Below are 18,066 nucleotides of genomic sequence, written 5' to 3' on the forward strand. Positions count from 1 at the left end.
GGGAAAATCTCATGTAAGTGATCATCTGTTATTTTGAGGGGAAATGATGGGGAGGAGTCTTTTCTGATCCTCTTCTTTTGAAAGTTATCACCCTCCCACTCTATGGGATTTAGGTGGGTCTGTCAGATACATGGGTTTAAATCCAGAACCTGCTTGATTCCCAACTTCTGTATCCTTTCTCTCCCCACAGATACCAACCATCTGGCCCTAAAACAAATCTCATCAGTTTATGAACCAAGCAGCCCAATCAGAGTGCCTAATTCTCCCTACCACACAATTGGTCAAGGAGGAAGCAAGTGACATAATCTAAATTCTTTCCAAAGATGGATGCAAATGCTAGGAAAGCAAGAGTTGAATTGCTAGCCATGAGGAAAACGTAAGCCTGAGCTGTTTGCTGGTCATCTTTGCTTCCATATGGAGACAGCCTGCGTGGAAATGAAGCCACACAGAGAAAACAGAAGAGCAGTGAAGAGAAAGGTAAAAGGAGAGATCCCATGACATGATTTGCACTCTTAGATCCAGTTATGCCTGAAGCAGGACCCACCCCTTGGACTTCCCATTTCCAGGAGCCTATGCATTCTCTGTTGCTAAAACTAGATTGAGTTGAGTTTCTATCACCTACAAGTTGACAGAAAATATCAACAATCCAGCCACATGGAGCCTCAAGGCAGTACCACTAACCCTGGTCACCACACTAATACTGACCAGAGGTAAGCATTATTAGCTTCTGCTTTGTTGGAGGAACATTTGAGAGTCTATTTTGTGTTATGTAATTTTACTTTTTGCCTCCAATGTCTACTTGTTGCAATTGCATGCAGTGAAGGAACACAAAATAGACTGAATAATAAACAGGTTTCATTTTAATTTAGCACCAAGGAGTTAATATCAAGCCACAAAACTTTAGACGTTAACTTGCTTTGCTAATCATTTTTGATGACAATATTTTGAAAGAATTTAGTTCACATATGTGCTTGCAAATAAGGTGTAATCTTGCAAGATATTCAAGATTGCTCTGTCATTGGTCGTGAATGAAAAAGGTTTCTCTGTATCATTGGGCATTTGAAAGAATGTATAAAAAGTGCAGGATGTCTCCTTACTGGTATATAATGTTTCCAACTTTGCTGTTGTAGAGTTCAAAGCCAGTCTCACTCTTGATCCTTAAATACGTGTTTTTTCTCCTCTCCAGAAGCTTTGAAGATCCCTTTGTCTCTGATGTTCTGAAGTTTCACAGTCGTGTGTGTTGGCATGAGTCTTTCCCCATTCTTGTTCTGAGTGGATCCTTACACTCCGGAAATTGATTTCTTGGAGAACTATTTATTGACGGCCTATTGTGTGTCTGGTTCTATTTTATGCAATGATCAAACATACAAAATCCTTGCCATGGAGGATTTCACATTATAGGCAGATATTGGACAACCTGCGGTGATCCAATAGCTTCCTTATTTTTTTTTTCTCTTCCATTTCCACCTTCTTGTCTTTTCTTTCTTCTTTCTAAAAGAGTCTTCATCTTCCAACTTATTTATTAAAGTTTTTGCTCCTGCTATGTGTTCAATTTCCAAGGGCTCTGTATTATTTCATAAGTGTGTATCTTCTCTTATCTCTCTGAAGATGTCTCTAACAGTTTTACTATTTATTTATTTTACTTATTGCTTTATCTCAATACCTCTACATTTTGTTGTCCTGTTCATTTGTTTTGGTCTCTGTTTTTTAATGATAAGAACTTTCTTTCTCACCTATTTGTATTTAGGGGGCTGCAGAACTGAGAACGTACTGACAGCTCTGTTGAGAGTATGGGATTTGTGAACTGGGCTTCATTAGTAAGGTGACTGGGCAAAACTTAAATTTCACTGAGGTTTTCCTCCCTCCATATTGTCTTATCTATAGTTAGTTGCCAGTGTTTATACATGATATTCTAGCCTCAAGGTGGATTTACTCTAAAATTTATTTTACTCAAGCTTGACACAGAATGTTTTAAATTTTTGTTTGTTTGTTTGTTTTTTGAGACTGAGTATCTGTCATCCAGGCTGGAGTGTAGTGGCACCATCTTGGCTCACTGCAACCTCCACCTCCTGGATTCAAGCAATTCCCTTACCTCAGCCTCCCAAACAGCTGGGATTACAGGCACTCGCCACCATGCCTGGCTAAATTTTTTTGTATTTTTAGTAGAGACGGAGTTTTGCCATGATGGCCAGGCTGCACTTGAACTCCTGACCACAGGTGATCTGCCCACCTTGGCCTCCCAAAGTGCTGGGACTGCAGATGTGAGCCACCATGCCCAGCCTTTAAATTTTTATTCTACATAATAAAATCAAATTACAGAGCAGCTGCCTGGTACAATTTGTATAAAAAACTTATATTTGGGCCAGGCACGGTGGCTCACACCCGTAATCCTAGCACTTTGGGAGGCCGAGGTGGGAGGATCACTTGAGGTCAGGACTTTGAGACTATCTTGGCCAACATGGCAAAACCCCATCTCTACTAAAAATACAAAAATTAGCCAGACATGGTGGCACACGCCTGTAATCCCAGCTACTTGGAAGGCTGAGACAGAATTGCTGGAACCCAGGAGGTGGAGGTTGCAGTGAGCTGAGATCGTACCACTGCATTCCAGTCTGGGCGACAGAGCAAGACTCTGTCTTGAAAAAACAAACAAACAAAACAAACAAAAACCACTTATATTTGGAAAGTAAAAAAACAAAACAAAACAAAACAAAGCAAAACAAACAAACAAAAAAACAAGACTTTATTGCAGAGCTGCCCAACAGGTATGCCACAAGCAAGTTATGAATGTTCCAAGGTATGGACCCCTTCCCTTGGGTCAATAAGGTGAAAGTACATGTGTAACAACCAGCCCTCCAGGAAAAAAGCCTTGATTTGTAGCATTTGTTAATTTTTTCTTACTTTTTAGAGATAGAGTCTTATTATGTTGCCTAGGCTGGCCTCAAACTCCTGGGCTCAAGTGATCCTCCTGCCTCAGCCTCCCAAAGTGCTGGGATTATAGAGGTGAGCCATTGGGCCCAGCCTGCATTCAATAATTGTTTTTATTTCCGTGGTGTAAGTACTCCTACCACGGACAATTTCAGACTGCCAACAAGCTGTCATTAAATTCAGATTGGGGAAGATATATGTACACAGTTGGCTCTTGGGAGCTGGTAGGAGCTGGCTCCAGCACATTTCTGAACACTTAAACTCTCGGGAGTGCTGGTGGATGTCTCAGGTGAGCAGTGCCTGCCCTGGGTTATTGCCTTCTGCTGTGAACAGTCTTGTCAATTTACCCCAATGTGCTGTTCAACTATTATCATTCATATATATATATATATATATATTTTTTTTTTTTTTCCCCTCATGACATGAGAAAGGCTGGGAAGCCCTGCTCCATTGGATTTGTTTTTTTTGTTTGTTTTTTGTTTTTGTTCTTTCTTTTTTGAGACAGAGTCTCGCTTTGTCACCCAGGCTGGAGTATAGTGACACAATCTCAGCTCACTGCAACCTCTGCCTCCTGGGTTCAAGCGATTCTCCTGCTTCAGCCTCCCGAGTAGCTGGGATTACAGGCATGTGCCACCACGCCTGTAATTTTTGTATTTTTGTATTTTTAGTAGAGACAGGGTTTTGCCATGTTGGCCTTGCTGGTCTCGAACTCCTGACCTCAGGTGATCAGTCCGCCTCAACCTCCCAAAGTGCTGGGATTACAGGCATGAGCCACCATGCCTGGTTGGATTTGTTTATTTCTAAAATATTGTATGTTTGTATCTATCTTCACACATGCAATTCAATTCACTAAAATATATTAATATTTTCTTACAAGTGTATAGATGATATTACTTTTGTGGCCATACAAGAAGTTTCTTGAAGTTCAAACAACAATTCATATAGAATATTCGACAACCCTGTTTTTCTGGATAAAGCTTGAAACCGTGGAGAAATGAAACATCATCCTACCCTCAGAGAGCACACAGTCTAGGAAAAATGATTCCATTTGAAATAATTCAAATACATTTTAAGCTCAGTAGGTTTATTAATATTAGGCAACAATAAATGACTGCTTAGTATTCTTCATTTTATCCTTTAAAAATTTTGGCATTTTGATTTTTCTTTATTAAAAAATATACTTTAAAAATTAGATGGCCGGGCGCGGTGGCTCAAGCCTGTAATCCCAGCACTTTGGGAGGCCGAGGCGGGTGGATCACGAGGTCAGGAGATCGAGACTATCCTGGCTAACATGGTGAAACCCCGTCTCTACTAAAAATACAAAAAACTAGCCGGGCATGGTGGCGGGCACCTGTAGTCTCAGCTACTTGGGAGGCTGAGGCGGGAGAATGGCGTAAAACCCGGGAGGCGGAGCTTGCAGTAAGCCAAGATCACGCCACTGCACTCCAGCCTGGGAGCACAGAGAGACTCCGTCTCAAAAAAATAAAATAAAATAAAATAAATAAAAAAAAATAAAAATTAGAGAGGGAAAATGTCTTTTAACCTCACTGAATAAAAGAAAATAATTGAAACTTTAATTTTCATTTTAAAAGTAATTACATGCAGTGATAGCCTAATTTTGATGGCATGGTAGTTAACAGACAGCTGCTTTTATTTTAAATGGAATTGCATTTTTAACAGAAACTACTCTCATTGTTTGCTTTCATCTTCTAAATAGGAAAGCCAATTTGAGGGTTGAATATTTATCTGGCGCGTTTGATGGAGCCAATTAAGATAATTCAGGTTAATAGAAAAAAATAATTTAATATGTTTCTCACTTAGCTGATTCATAAAGTTGACAATGACTTCTATCTACAACAGCTATTCCAAAAAAGTCTGTGATAAATTCAGCCTTCTTCTTAAAGGAAAAACAAAATACTGTAAATTTTACTCAGAACTCATATTTTTAAACTTCATTAATTGTACACAATAAATTGAAGTGACAATATTTATATAATATAGATTTCAAGATTATCTTCTCAGCATGTATGAAGATTGAGTATGATGTTTCATTATAGCTATGCACCTACTTACATTAAAAATTAATGTATCACAGCAGTGTCTTTCAGGCAGTAGTTAAAATAAAAAGAAATACTTCACTAGATAGGATAAATACTAACAAGAGGTTGCTGCAGACCCCAAAGTGCAACTTTTTTTTTTTTTTTTTGAGATGGAGTCTCGCTCTGTTGCCCAGGCTGGAGTTCAGTGGCATGAACTTGGCTCACTGCAACCTCTGCCTCCCAGGTTCAAGCGATTCTCCTGGCTCAGCCTCCCGAGTAGCTGGGACTACAGGCGCACACCACCACGCCCAGCTAATTTCGTATTTTTAGTAGAGACAGGGTTTCACCATGTTGTCCAGGATGGTCTCGATCTCTTGACCTCGTGATCCATCTGCCTCAGCTTCCCAAAGTGCTGGGATTACAGGCGTGAGCCGCTGCACCTGGCCTGATGATTGGGTATCTTAATTTTTACCTGGGAGGCTAGAGTCACTCGTGTGACTACAACAGGGTGGGTATTTGGTTATTTTTGTGATTGTTTAATGTGTTTGTCTGTGTTCATGTTCAGATTGAGTAAGTTGCAATCTTGTTATTGTCTTGTTCCACCATGGTGACAGAGTGACCTTGTATGATTATCGTTGTTATTCTGTGAAAACTGCTTATCTTGCGTGAGGGAACGCTACAGACTAGTTAGCTGCCAGCTGCAGGCTGTCAGGGTCGTCTTGTTGTTTATCACATTCTCAATCAGCTATTAAGCTTGGACTCTGACATGTGCTTGTTTCCACAGAGGACTTTAGGAAACCCAGGTCACAACGTGTGACCAAGAATTGGGAAGAGGGATAGTTCCCCTGTTTCCGTAGAGTTTCCATGCAATGACTTTGAGAGTTTGCTGCCTCAGGAATGCTCTGGGCCTGATGGCAGCATCCTCTTCAGGGCTGGGGTCAGGGGGTGAAAGGGAGCTGCTGCCCTCCAGTGGCTGTCTGGGAAATTACATCAGTGACTGTTCCCCAACTCACGGTTAGATTTTCTGGGAACTTCCCTGAACATGGCGAGGCAGAGCAGAAGGAAAGATTTGCCTGGGAGTAAAAGCCAGCAAGTTTTCAGGTATTACTGTTAATATGGCCCCGTTAGTACTCTCAACTTGGTGAAGCCTGGAAAAATGTGGATTATGTGACTGTAGGTCTTCGGTAATTATATATTGTGTTGCTTTTATAATCAGAGAAGGTATCTGTTGAAGATAGAAGAATAAGAACTTAAATATTTGTGGCCAGGCCGGGTGGCTCATGCCTGTAATCCCAGCACTTTTGGAGGCCAAGGTGGGAGGATTGCTTGAGGCTAGGAGTTTCAGACCAGCCTGGGCAACAAAGCAAAACTCCACCTCTAAGGAAATTCTTTTTTAAAAATTAGATGGACATGGTGATGCATATCTGTAGTCCTAGCTACTTGGTAGGCTGAGGCAGAAGGATCTCTTAAACCCAGTAGTTCAAGGCTGTAGTGAGCTATGATCATTCCACTGGACTCCAGCCTGGATGACGGAGCAAGACCTTGCCTCTCTATAAAAGGACCATGCAACTTAGAAATACAGCACAATTAAAGATAAGAGGGTTAGAAAAGTTTTTAATATCAAGGGTTATATAAATAAAGATTAAAATTTCACTTAAGTTGGAAAGGATGCTGAGAAATTGGAATCATTCTGCATTGCTTTTTGTTTTGTTTTGTTTTTTTTTTTTTGAGATGGAGTCTCGCTCTGTCGCCCAGGCTGGAGTGCAGTGGCCAGATCTCAGCTCACTGCAAGCTCCGCCTCCCGGGTTCACGCCATTCTCCTGCCTCAGCCTCCCGAGTAGCTGGGACTACAGGCGCCCGCCACCTCGCCCGGCTAATTTTTTGTACTTTTTAGTAGAGACGGGGTTTCACCGTATTAACCAGGGTGGTCTCGATCTCCTGACCTCGTGATCCGCCCGTCTCGGCCTCCCAAAGTGCTGGGATTACAGGCTTGAGCCACCGCGCCCAGCCTCTGCATTGCTAATGGGTGTGTAAAAATGTGAAGCTGCTGTGGAAAACTATGTCAGTTTCTCAAAAAATTAAACACAGAATTACCATATGATCCAGCAATTTCACTTCTAGGTATATGCCCAAAAAAATTGAGAACAGGGATTCAAACCGATATTTGTACATCTGTGTTCATGGAGGCATTACTCACAGTAGCCAAAAAGTGGAAATAATCAAAATGTCCATCGACAGATGAATGGATAAATAAAATGTGGTATATCTATTCAATAGAATATTATTCTGCCTTTTCAGAGGAAGAAAATTCTGGTACATACTACAACATGGATGAGTCTTGAAGACATTACGCTAAGTGAAATAAGCATAAACAAAAGGACAAATAGTGTATGATTTCATTTATATGCGCTACCTAGCACGGTTGAATTCATAGAGACAGGAAGTAGTATGGTGGCTGTCAGGGGTTGGGGAGGGGAGAATAGAGAGTTACTGTTTAATGGGCACGGAGTTTCTATTTGGGAAAATGAAGGAAGTTCTGGAGATGGGTGGTGGTGACGGTTGCACAACAATGTAAGTGCACTTAATAACACTAAAGTGTACACTTACAAATGATTAATATGGTAAATTGTATGTTTTGTATATTTTACCACAATTAAAACAACAAAAACAAAGACAAAAAAACCTGATTCTGAGCCCTAAGCCAAACCAATTGAGTTGGGAAGAACCAAGGGGGAGCAAGGGAGCAGGGTCTGAGTGTAGGCTTTTTAAAAAGCTTCTCAGCCAGGCACGGTGGCTCATGCCTGTAATCCCAACATTTTGGGAGGCAGAAGTGGGTGGATCACCTGAGGTCGGGAGTTCAAGACCAGCCTGGCTAACATGGAAAAACCCCGTCTCTACTAAAAATATAAAATTAGCTGAGCGTGGTGGATAATGCCCATAATCCCAGCTACTCGGGAGGCTGAGGCAGGAGAATCGCTTGAATCTGGGAGGTGGAGGTTGCAGTGAGCTGAGACTATGCCATTGCACTCCAGCCTGGGCAACAAGAGTGAGACTCTGTCTCAAAAAAAAAGAAAAAAGAAAAAAAAAAAGCTTCTCAGGTAATCCTCCCATGCATAATGAAAATAGAGAACCCCTGACCCAGATGATGTCTAAGATCCTGTTTTGCTTCAGCGGTCCATGATTCCAAGTAAAATGACCCAGCAAGACTGCCAACATTTTGCCCAGTTTCATAAATAAAAGTAGCAGCTTCGTTTGACAAATTGTCTGAATCCAAGTTGCTAATGAACGTACACTGCTTTTTTTCTAAGCTATTTTTTTCTGCTTATTAATTTTACTTCTTTTCCTAAAATGAATTGATCTTTTCCACAAAGTTTCATTTAACAGATGTACAAGTTTCCACTCAAATAAGACTTTTATATGCAACAACAGATACTGACATAAGTTGTTCTTATAGAGAGAGGATGCGGTATGTCTACATTCAGCAAGATGTTTCTTTGCCAAAGCTAATCTGTTTTGAAGCCTGGCATTTCTGTTTTACTTGTCACAAATATCCAAATATGTTTTTTACCCAAGGCTTTATTTTACAGTAATACTTTTGAATAATTTTTTTTCTTGATAAGTTCTTGTAAAATAATTGATTAGTAAGCATTAAAAGCACTGAGAAAGTTTTCAATAATGAACATTTGAAGTGACATAACGGAAGAAAAACATAGGTTAGTTTTCCAGAAGTTTAATTGTTTTATAAAATAGTTGTTTTGAAATATTTCATTGTCCTTATGCAATAATCACAGAATGTTGAGAAAGTCTACAAAATCAGGGCTAAGTCAAATTAAAGATGAAATGGAAATTATTTTTAAATGTTTCATATCTAAAATGAGAGAATTGATGCATGTGAAATAAAAAGTAATAGCTTTCCATTCTAGGAGATTTTTAAAATGTACATAACATATACATCTAATGAGTTTCTTTGCATTTTCTAATGAGTTTTGAGTAAAAATTATTCTTAGCAAAACAAGCTTAATTGAATTCAAGCTTCTAGAAGTCAATATTTAAAACTTTTTGCCTTTCTCTGTTAGAATTCTGACTTGAAAATTTCACTTTAAAACACATAAGTTCTCAGTGAACTACGTGGCTTAAATGTGCTTTATCCCGACGATCGCTATGGAATTATTGAATCAATTTGCACTAACAAAGGAGCATATTTTTGTGCTTTTAAACCACATCAGATATTGGATTCAGACAAGGCATTTATTCTTGAAATCAGTTCAGAGCAGTCAAAAGTCCTGATAATGAAATGTATGATTTATCTGCTTCCTGTCCTGGAAGGAAAAAAAAGTATGGTTTCAAAGAATAAACACAGTATTCTCTCTCTCAATCTCTTTCTTTTGCTTTCAAAAAAAAAATTTATTGAACATTTATGTGCCTTTGCTCACTCCTATGTATACAAAAAGAATATATCACATTCTTTGCCTTCAAAGAGCTCACAATGACATGGAGGAAGCAGACAAATAAACATATAATATGCAATGATAAGCCTAAACAAATAAATACATACTATGCGTATATGCAATATGATTAGATGCATATGGTATTTCAGAAGCACAGAAGAGAGGTACCTATACTGGGAAGAGAGAAAGGGAAGGACGCAGAGAAGGCTTCCCTGGAGCAGGGCGCATCTGAGCATGTACTATTTCTTTGAATTAATATAGAGAGTTTCTTATAATTTGTGATTAAAAAGCACAAAATATACTTTTTTTTTTTTTTGGAGGCAGACTCTCACTCTGTCACCCAGGCTGGAGTGCAGTGGTGCGATCTGGGCCTCAGCCTCCTGAGTATCTGGGATTATAGGCGTGCACCATCCTGCCTAGCTAATTTTTGTATTTTTAGTAGTTTTAGTAATTTTTGTAATTTTGTATTTTTAGTAGTTTTGTATTTTTAGTAGAAACGGGATTTCACCATGTTGGTCAGGCTGGTCTTGACCTCCTGACCTTGTGATCCACCCGCCTTGGCCTCCCATAGTGCTGGGATTACAGGCATGAGCCACTGTGCCTGGCCAACATACTTTTAATGTATTTTGGGGTTTCACTATTTTACATTTAAACATTAAGATCTGGTTTTGTATAGAAAGCATTTAGTCTTACAAAAACAAAGTAATGTCCTCTTTGGTTTGAACAGAAAAGGTCTCAAGAAGGAAACGACAGCCACTCCAGTCTTTCTCAGCCATTGCCTGTGAGGCCCACCTCTCTATCTGGGCTCTCTCGTTTTGATTCCCTTCACTAAAATTACCACCCCTGTTCCCAGCAGTGTGGCAAATGCCCTTTTGCTGAGAACCAGAGAAACAAGTCTCCCGTTCCTCCATGATACCCCACTGAGTCTTGTCTAAAATTTAAAAATAATTAATTTCAGTAAATAGGCCGAGTACAGTGGCTCATGCCTATAATCCCAGCACTTTGGAACACTGAGGAGGGCAGATTGCTTGAGCCCAGGAGTTCAAGACCAGCCTGGGCAACATGGTGAAACCCTGTGTCTACAAAAAATACAAAAATTAGGGAGGCATGGTGGTGCACACCTGTGGTCGTAGTTACTCGGGAGGCTGAGGTGGGAGGACCGCTTGATCCTAGGAGGTTGAGGCTGTACCACTGCACTACAGCCTGGGTGACAGAGAGACCCTGTCTCAAAAAAAAAAAAAGTCAGTAAATATAAATATAATAATATATTATAGTATGCAATATATAAATATATACTAATGTAAAAATATATAAAATATATATGATATGATAATATATAAAATAGAAATAAGAACCAAGGCAGTCTAAAAAGCATCTCCATCGATCTATATTTCTTCACATGGCATTCCAGGATTTTCATAGCCTGGCCCTCGCTTTCTCTCCAGCCTTATCCCTTGCTATTTCTCATTGTATATTTTGCACTTCCACAGTGTCTGATTGCTCTCAGTGTCCTAAATAGGTCAATGCTTGCTCATACTTTCACACCTTGGAACACAAGGATAGGGTCCCCTGCTGGGGTGTGAAATAACTTCTGTTCCTGCACCTCCTCTTCAGCTGTCACCTTCTCTGTGAGGCCATCCTTAACTTCCCAGGCTGAGTAGACACCCCACCTTAGGTTTCTTGAGCATTTGGGCACACAGCTTTACATCTATGCTTCCCAGACTTTCCTGAATATACGACTCAACTATAGTGTTAGTTAAAAAACAGATTCTGGGCCGGGTGCCGTGGCTCATGCCTGTAATCCCAGCACTTTGGGAGGCTGAGGCAGGCGGATCACAAGGTCAAGAGATGGAGACCATACTGGCCAACATGGTGAAACCCTGTCTCTACTAAAAATACAAAAAAAAAAAAAAAAATTAGCTGGGTGTGGTGGCACGCCTGTAGTCTCAGCTACTCAGGAGGCTGAGGCAGGAGAATCGCTTGAACCCGGAAAACAGAGGTTGGAGTGAGCAGAGATTGCGCCATTGCACTCCAGCCTGACAACTGAGTGAAACTCCGTCTCAAAACAAAAACCAAAAAACAGATTCTATAACCCCAGAATTTCCATGGCAGAAGTCTGGCAAGTTAAGTTCCATATTTAACAAGCGGTCCTGGGGATTCCCATCATGAGAAAAGTTTTGAAAACATTGCTCTGTGTCATGGCACTTCTCATATTGCATTACAACTATTTGAATTACTGGACTCTTAATAGCCTGTGACCTGCATCTGTTCATTATTGTATTCCTAGTCCCAAGACAACGCCCAACTCATGGAAGGAAGCAAAATTTGAATGAATGAAAATTTGAATGTGTATGTTTAATTTATTTATTCATTTTTATTTTATTTTGAGACAGGGTCTCACTCTGTCACACAAGCTGGAGTGCAATGGCATAATCTCAGCTCACTGCAACCTCCGCCTCTTGAGTTCAAATGATTTTCATGCCTCAGCCTCCTAAGTAGCTGGGACTACAGGAATGAGCCACCACTGCCAGCTAATGTTTGCATTTTTAGTAGAGATGGGGTTTCCTGATGTTGCCCAGGCTGGTCTCAAACTCCTGGGCTCAAGCAATTCTCCCACCTCAGCCTCCCAAAGTACTGGGATTACAGGCGTGAGCCACTGCACCCAGTAAGTTGCTCTAAACTCTGTTTGTTCCTCTTTCTTAGCACCTCAACTAGCGACTTCTTTTCCAGTATCCAGATGCTTCACCTCACCAAAAGCTCACCAGTGGTAGGATTATGACTCAGTTTTCTTTGTATGAAGAGAACGTTAATAGTTCCTACTTCATGAGTTTTTTTTGTGAGAAGTAAATGGAATAATATATGTAAAACACTTAGCACAATGTCTAATATTAGGAAGTGCTAAATAAATGAGGTAATAATAATGACAAAGACCATGAGACAGAGTCACTTGGGAGATGTCATTCCCCTTGTGAAGCCAAAGTACAAAAAAGGAGCCCACAAAGTGATGCTTTCAGCCATCTTGAAGGATACACTGGAAGATTTAAAAACCCTTTCTAGCTGATCACGGTGGCTCACGCCTGTAATCCAGCACTTTGGGAGGCTGAGGCGTACTGATTGCTTGAGCCCAGGAGTTCAAGACCAGCCTGGGCAACATAGTGAAACCCCATCTCCACTAAAAAGACAAAAATTAGCAGGGGAAGGTGGTGCCTGCCTGTAGTCCCAGCTACTCGGGAGGCTGAGGTGGGAGGATTGCTTGAGCCCAGGAGGTGGAGGTTGCAGTGAGCTAAGATGGTATCACTGCCCTCCAGCCTCCGTGACAGGGTGAGACCCTGTCTCAAAAAATAAATAAATAAAATACAAACCCTTTCTTCTGTTGCCAAATTTCAACATCCTTTCTGATTCAGCCTCTCTTCCCCATCACTGTAATAACCCACATTTCATGGCAAAAAATAGTATTATCAAGAGAGACAAGAAGAGTTGGCACACAAATACAAACTTTGTTCCTACCTGGAAGACTTTGTTCTTGGAGATTTTCTCTAAATATTTGTCTTTTGAGTTCTTAGCTTCTTATAATGTTTAGTACCTTCCCATAACCATAAACACTGATTTCCAAAGGATTAGAACTTTAATCACCATCTTGACATCTCCCCACAATGTCCGGTACCAATACATCAATACCAGAATGTCATTGTTTCTGTGCTAGGGGAAAGATGATGGCCAAGTATTCTGGGTCCAAAGCGAATGCAGGTTATTGACTCTGTTTAACAGACAAAGAAATGCAAAATGACAGAAGGCTGCATTGTTGCCTAATCCTGGACAATAAAGGAGAAGAAACATTAACCCAAGAGATTTGGCCGCATGCCCAGGCTGCTTAAGTGCTAATTCACAATAGCTCTCTGCTCTGACTGGTTATCCCACCCCCTTTTAACCTCCTCACACAGCACAGTTTTCCCCTGCTAAAGGCCGATCTCCTTGAAAATATAATCTTTACCTACTTTAAACTGCCAAGATCCTTTAGGAGCTTCCTAGTTAACCTTTTGACGTTGACACTTCACAACATATTTGCAGAGTCTTTCCAAGCCTAGGCATCTGCTCCAGCCTACTCTGGTGCCTTCTGTAAGATTCAGATCAGAATGACCTAGGAGAAGATCTAGGTCTAGGGGGAGTCGTCTCCCCAAAGTATATCTATCTATCTTATTACATTATAATGTAATGAGATTTGAAATGTAGAATCTGTAATAAGACACAAGGTTCTTTTTAAAAGCCTGAAAGCCAGCTGGGCAGGGTGGGTAATGCCTCTAATCCCAGCACTTTGGGAGGCCGAGGTGGGCGGATCGCTTGAGGTCAGGAGTTCAAGACCAGCCTGGCCAACATGGTGAAACCCCGTCTCTACTAAAAATACAAAAATTAGCCAGGCATGGTGTCACATGCCTGTAATTCCACCTACTCGGAGGCTGAGGGAGGATAATCGCTTGAAGCCAGGAGGCAGAGGTTGCAGTGAGCCGAGATTGCACCACTGCACTCCAGCCTAGGGAACAGAGTGAGACTTTTTCTCAAAAACAAAACAAAGCAAAAGCCTAAAAGCCATTACATTTTATTTATTTATTTATTTATTTATTTATTTATTTATTTGTTATCTTTTTTGAGACAGAGTTTTGCTCTTGTTTCCCAGGCTGGAATGCAGTGGCATGATCTTGGCTCACCACAACCTCTGCCTCCCAGGTTCCAGTGATTCTCCTGTCTCAGCCTTCCGAGTAGCTGGGATTACAGGCATGTACCATCACACCCAGCTATTTTTATATTTTCAGTAGAGACGGGGTTTCACCATGTTGGCCAGGCTGGTCTCGAACTCCCGACCTCAGGCGATCTGCCTGCCTCAGCCTCCCAAAGTGCTGGGATTACAGGCGTGAGCTACCGTGTCTGGCCAGCCATTACATTTTAATGTGAAACCACCATAATAGCAACACTATTCTGAATATGTTACCATCCTTATCCCATCTTGAGACACACTCAAGTGCTTTTAGTTGGAAATGCAGCTAACTAGCAACATTTCCTTTTTTCTGATATTTAAAGTTGTGAGACTGAATTTAGACAGAGTATAGACAGAGAAAAGACATAATAAATCACTTCTCAAATAAATGAAACTTCCTATATCAAATGACTTAATTATCTGCATTCAATTTGTCTGCCATTGTGTGGTCTGGCTCATGTGACCCTTCCAGATTTATAAAGCATTTATTGAATGTCCGTTATGTACTGGACATGGTTCTGGGTAGAATCTCAAATGTTATCTTATTATTATCCATCATCTTTTAAGCATAAGGAAACAAAAGTTTAGTGAGTTTAAATACCTTGTCAGATTCTGAACATAATTCAAAACTGGTGCTACACCATTACTTCCTCTACCAAAATATAAAAAAGCAAGGTATCTTTGTACAAAGAGGAATTGAGAAATAAAATTTCCTCTTCTTTGTTTTCATAATTTTCTTTTTTTTTTTTTTAAAGACAGTGTTTTCGCTCTTGTTGCCCAGGCTGGAGTGCAATGGCTCAATCTTGGCCCACTGCAACCTCTGCCTCCTGGGTTCAAGTGATTCTCCTGCCTCAGCCTCCCGAATAGCTGAGATTACAGGCTTGTGCCACCACGCCTGGCTAATTTTTTGTATTTAGTAGATTTCACCATGTTGGTCAAGCTGGTCTTGAACTCCTGACCTCAGGTGATCCACCTGCCTCAGCCTCCCAAAGTGCTGGGATTATAGGCATGGACCACTGCGCCTGGCCTGTTTTCATAATTTTTTCATTCAAGAATTTTTTTTTTTCTTTGAGAGACAGTCTTGCTCTGTCACCCAGGCTGGAGTACGGTGGCACAATCTCGGCTCACTGCAACCTCTGCCTCCTGGGTTCAAGCAATTTTCCTGCCTCAGCTTCCCAAGTAGCTGGGACTACAGGCGTGCACCACCACATCCAGCTAATTTTTGTATTTTTTAGTAGAGACGGGGTTTCAGTATATGTTGGCCAGGCTGATCTCGAACTCCTGACTTCAAGTGATCTGCCCACCTCGGCCTCCCAAAGTGTTGGGATTACAGGCGTGAGCCACCGTGCTGGCCCATTCGAGAATATTTATTGAACACTTATTATATGCCAGGTACTGTCCTAGACAATAGGAATGGAGTAGCAAATGAAATAGAATGTCACAGAGCTTACAGAGCTTACATAAGAATGGGAGCAGACAGAAAATAAGCAAATGTCAACAGATAGTATATAAATAAGATAGCAGTAAGTGTTAAAAGCTCCACATTGCTCAATCTAGTAATAAATTTCCTGTCCTCATTTTTCTTGTCCCAGAAATCAGCACCTAGCGCACCTCGTACACAGCTGATCACTCCCTTCTTGATGCATTTTCTTCACTATATACAGCGGCAGCTACCCCAATGGCTATTCTTTCTTAGTCTGCCTTATTGGTTCCTCCTTATCTTCCTGACCTCTAAACATGGGAGTCCCAGGACTTGGCCCTTATATCTATTCTCTATCTATACACATGTTTCATTCAGTCTTGCAGTTTGATTTTATTTTATTTTGTTTTGAGATAGAATCTCGCTTGGTCATCCAGGCTGGAGTACAATGGCATGATCATAGCTCACTGTAACCTCAAACTCCTGGGCTTGAGTGATCCTCCCGCCTCAGCCTCCCAAAGCACTGGCATTACAAGTGTGAGCCACTGCACTGGGCCTCATTCAATCTCACAGCTTTAAATACTATCATGCACTAATGAGTCCCAAATATATATTTCTATCCTAGTCCTCTCCTCTGAATGTCTGAGTGTCAGACCTTGGATATCTAATAGGTATCTAATAAGTAACAAAAAAGAACTGGCCAGGCACAGTGGCTAACACCTGTAATTCCAGCATTTTGGGAGGCCGAGGCAGGTGGATCACTTGAGGTCACGAGTTCAAGACCTGCCTGGCCAACATGGTGAAACCCCATCTCTACTCAAAATACAAAAACTTAGCCGGCTGTGGTGGCATGTGCCTATAATCCCAGCTACTCACGAGGCTGAGGCAGGAGAATCACTTGAACCCAGTAGGCGGAGGTTGCAGTGAGCCGAGATCATGCCACTGCACTCCAGCCTGGGCAAGAGAGCGAGACTCTGTCTCAAAAAAAAAAAAAAGAAAAGGACTGAAACTTTATCCCAAACTTCCAGTTGCTTAGGACAAAAACTGTGGAGTCATCCTTGACTCTTCTCTTTCTTTCATCCCAAAATCCAATTTATCAGCAAATCCTCTTTATTCAGCAATCAAAATATACCTCTTATCTGTCCACCACTCTTCATTTCCACTGCTACCACCCTGCCCTAGCCACCAACATCTCTCATCCAGATCATTGCAATATTCTCCTCCCTGTATTCCTGGCTTCTGCCCTTGCCCCCTCCATTCAACAACCAAATTAATTCTTTTAAAATATTTTAGCACATGTCATTTCAAAAAGAAAAAAACCTGCCCAGTGGATTCCCATCTATGTTGAGTAAAACCATAAAGCTCCAATGTCTGTGAAGGGCCTGGATGGTTTGAACTTGTTACTTCTCTGAACTCATCTTCCATCCCACCTTCCTTGCCACTACACTTTTAACACTCTGAGTTTTTTGTTTTGTTTTGCTTTGTTTTTCTTTTTGTTTTAGTTGAGGCAGGGTCTCACTCTGCTGCCCAGGGTGGAGTGCAGTGGTACCATCATGACTCACTGTAAGCTCGAACTCCTGAGCTCAAATCATCCTCCCACCTCAGCCTCACAAGTAGCTGGGACCACAGGTATAGGCCACTGTCTCCAGCTAATTTTTAAATTTGTTGTAAAGACAGAATCTTGCCCCGTTGCCGGGGCTGGTCGTGAGCTCCTGGGCTCAAGTGATCCTCCTGCCTCAGTCTCACAAAGTGCTGGGATTACAGGTGTGAGCCACCATGCCTGGCCACGTTTAACACTTTGGCCTCACTGTGCTGTAAGCATCCACTCCACTCAGGGCCTTTGAATTTTCTGTTTCCTCTTGCTGGAACCCTGCAACCACTCATGGCTTACTCTCTCACATATTTTAGGTCTCTTCTGAAAGTTACCATATCTGTGAGATGTTCCCTGAATCCCTTATAACACTTCCTTCCCCTTGTCCAGCGTACAGAACTTTTCATAACTGATTCACAATATATCTATTTACTTTTTCTCCTTCTTCTTTTCTTCTCACTAGAATGTCAGTTTCTTTTCTTCTTTTTTTTTTTTTTTTTTCTGAGATGGAGTCTCACTGTGTCACTTAAGCTGTAGGGCAGTGGCATGATCTCGGCTCACTGCAACCTCCACCTCCCAGGTTCAAGTGATTCCCTGCCTCAGCCTCTCGAGAAGCTGTGATTACAGCCCCGTGCCACCATGTTCAGCTAATTTTTGTATTTTTTTTAGTAAACACAGGGTTTCACCATGTTGGCCAGGCTGGTCTCAAACTCCCAACCTCAGGTGATCTGCCCACCTCGGCCTCCCAAAGTGCTGGGATTACAGGCGTGAGCCACCACGCCCAGCTGAGAATGTCAGTTTCAAATGCGAATCTAGGCCCACAGGGAGTTGTCTGTCTTATTGACTGCTGTTTTCCTACACTTGGATGATACCTAGCACACTGAAGGTAT

The 18,066-nt window shown here is 41.3% G+C and overlaps 1 long non-coding RNA gene across 1 annotated transcript in view; it reads left to right on the forward strand.

The window, feature by feature from the left end:
• The first annotated feature begins 224 nt into the window (after nt 1–224).
• Nucleotides 225–18,066, forward strand: part of LOC112610065 — a 97,964-nt gene continuing 80,122 nt past the window's right edge. Inside the window, exon 1 of the long non-coding RNA XR_003116273.1 lies at nt 225–710. This is a non-coding gene — a long non-coding RNA (uncharacterized LOC112610065). The remainder of the gene's footprint in view (nt 711–18,066) is intronic.

The sequence above is a fragment of the Theropithecus gelada genome, chromosome 16, assembly GCF_003255815.1.
Source record: "Theropithecus gelada isolate Dixy chromosome 16, Tgel_1.0, whole genome shotgun sequence".
In the NCBI taxonomy this organism is placed as follows: Eukaryota; Metazoa; Chordata; class Mammalia; order Primates; family Cercopithecidae; genus Theropithecus; species Theropithecus gelada.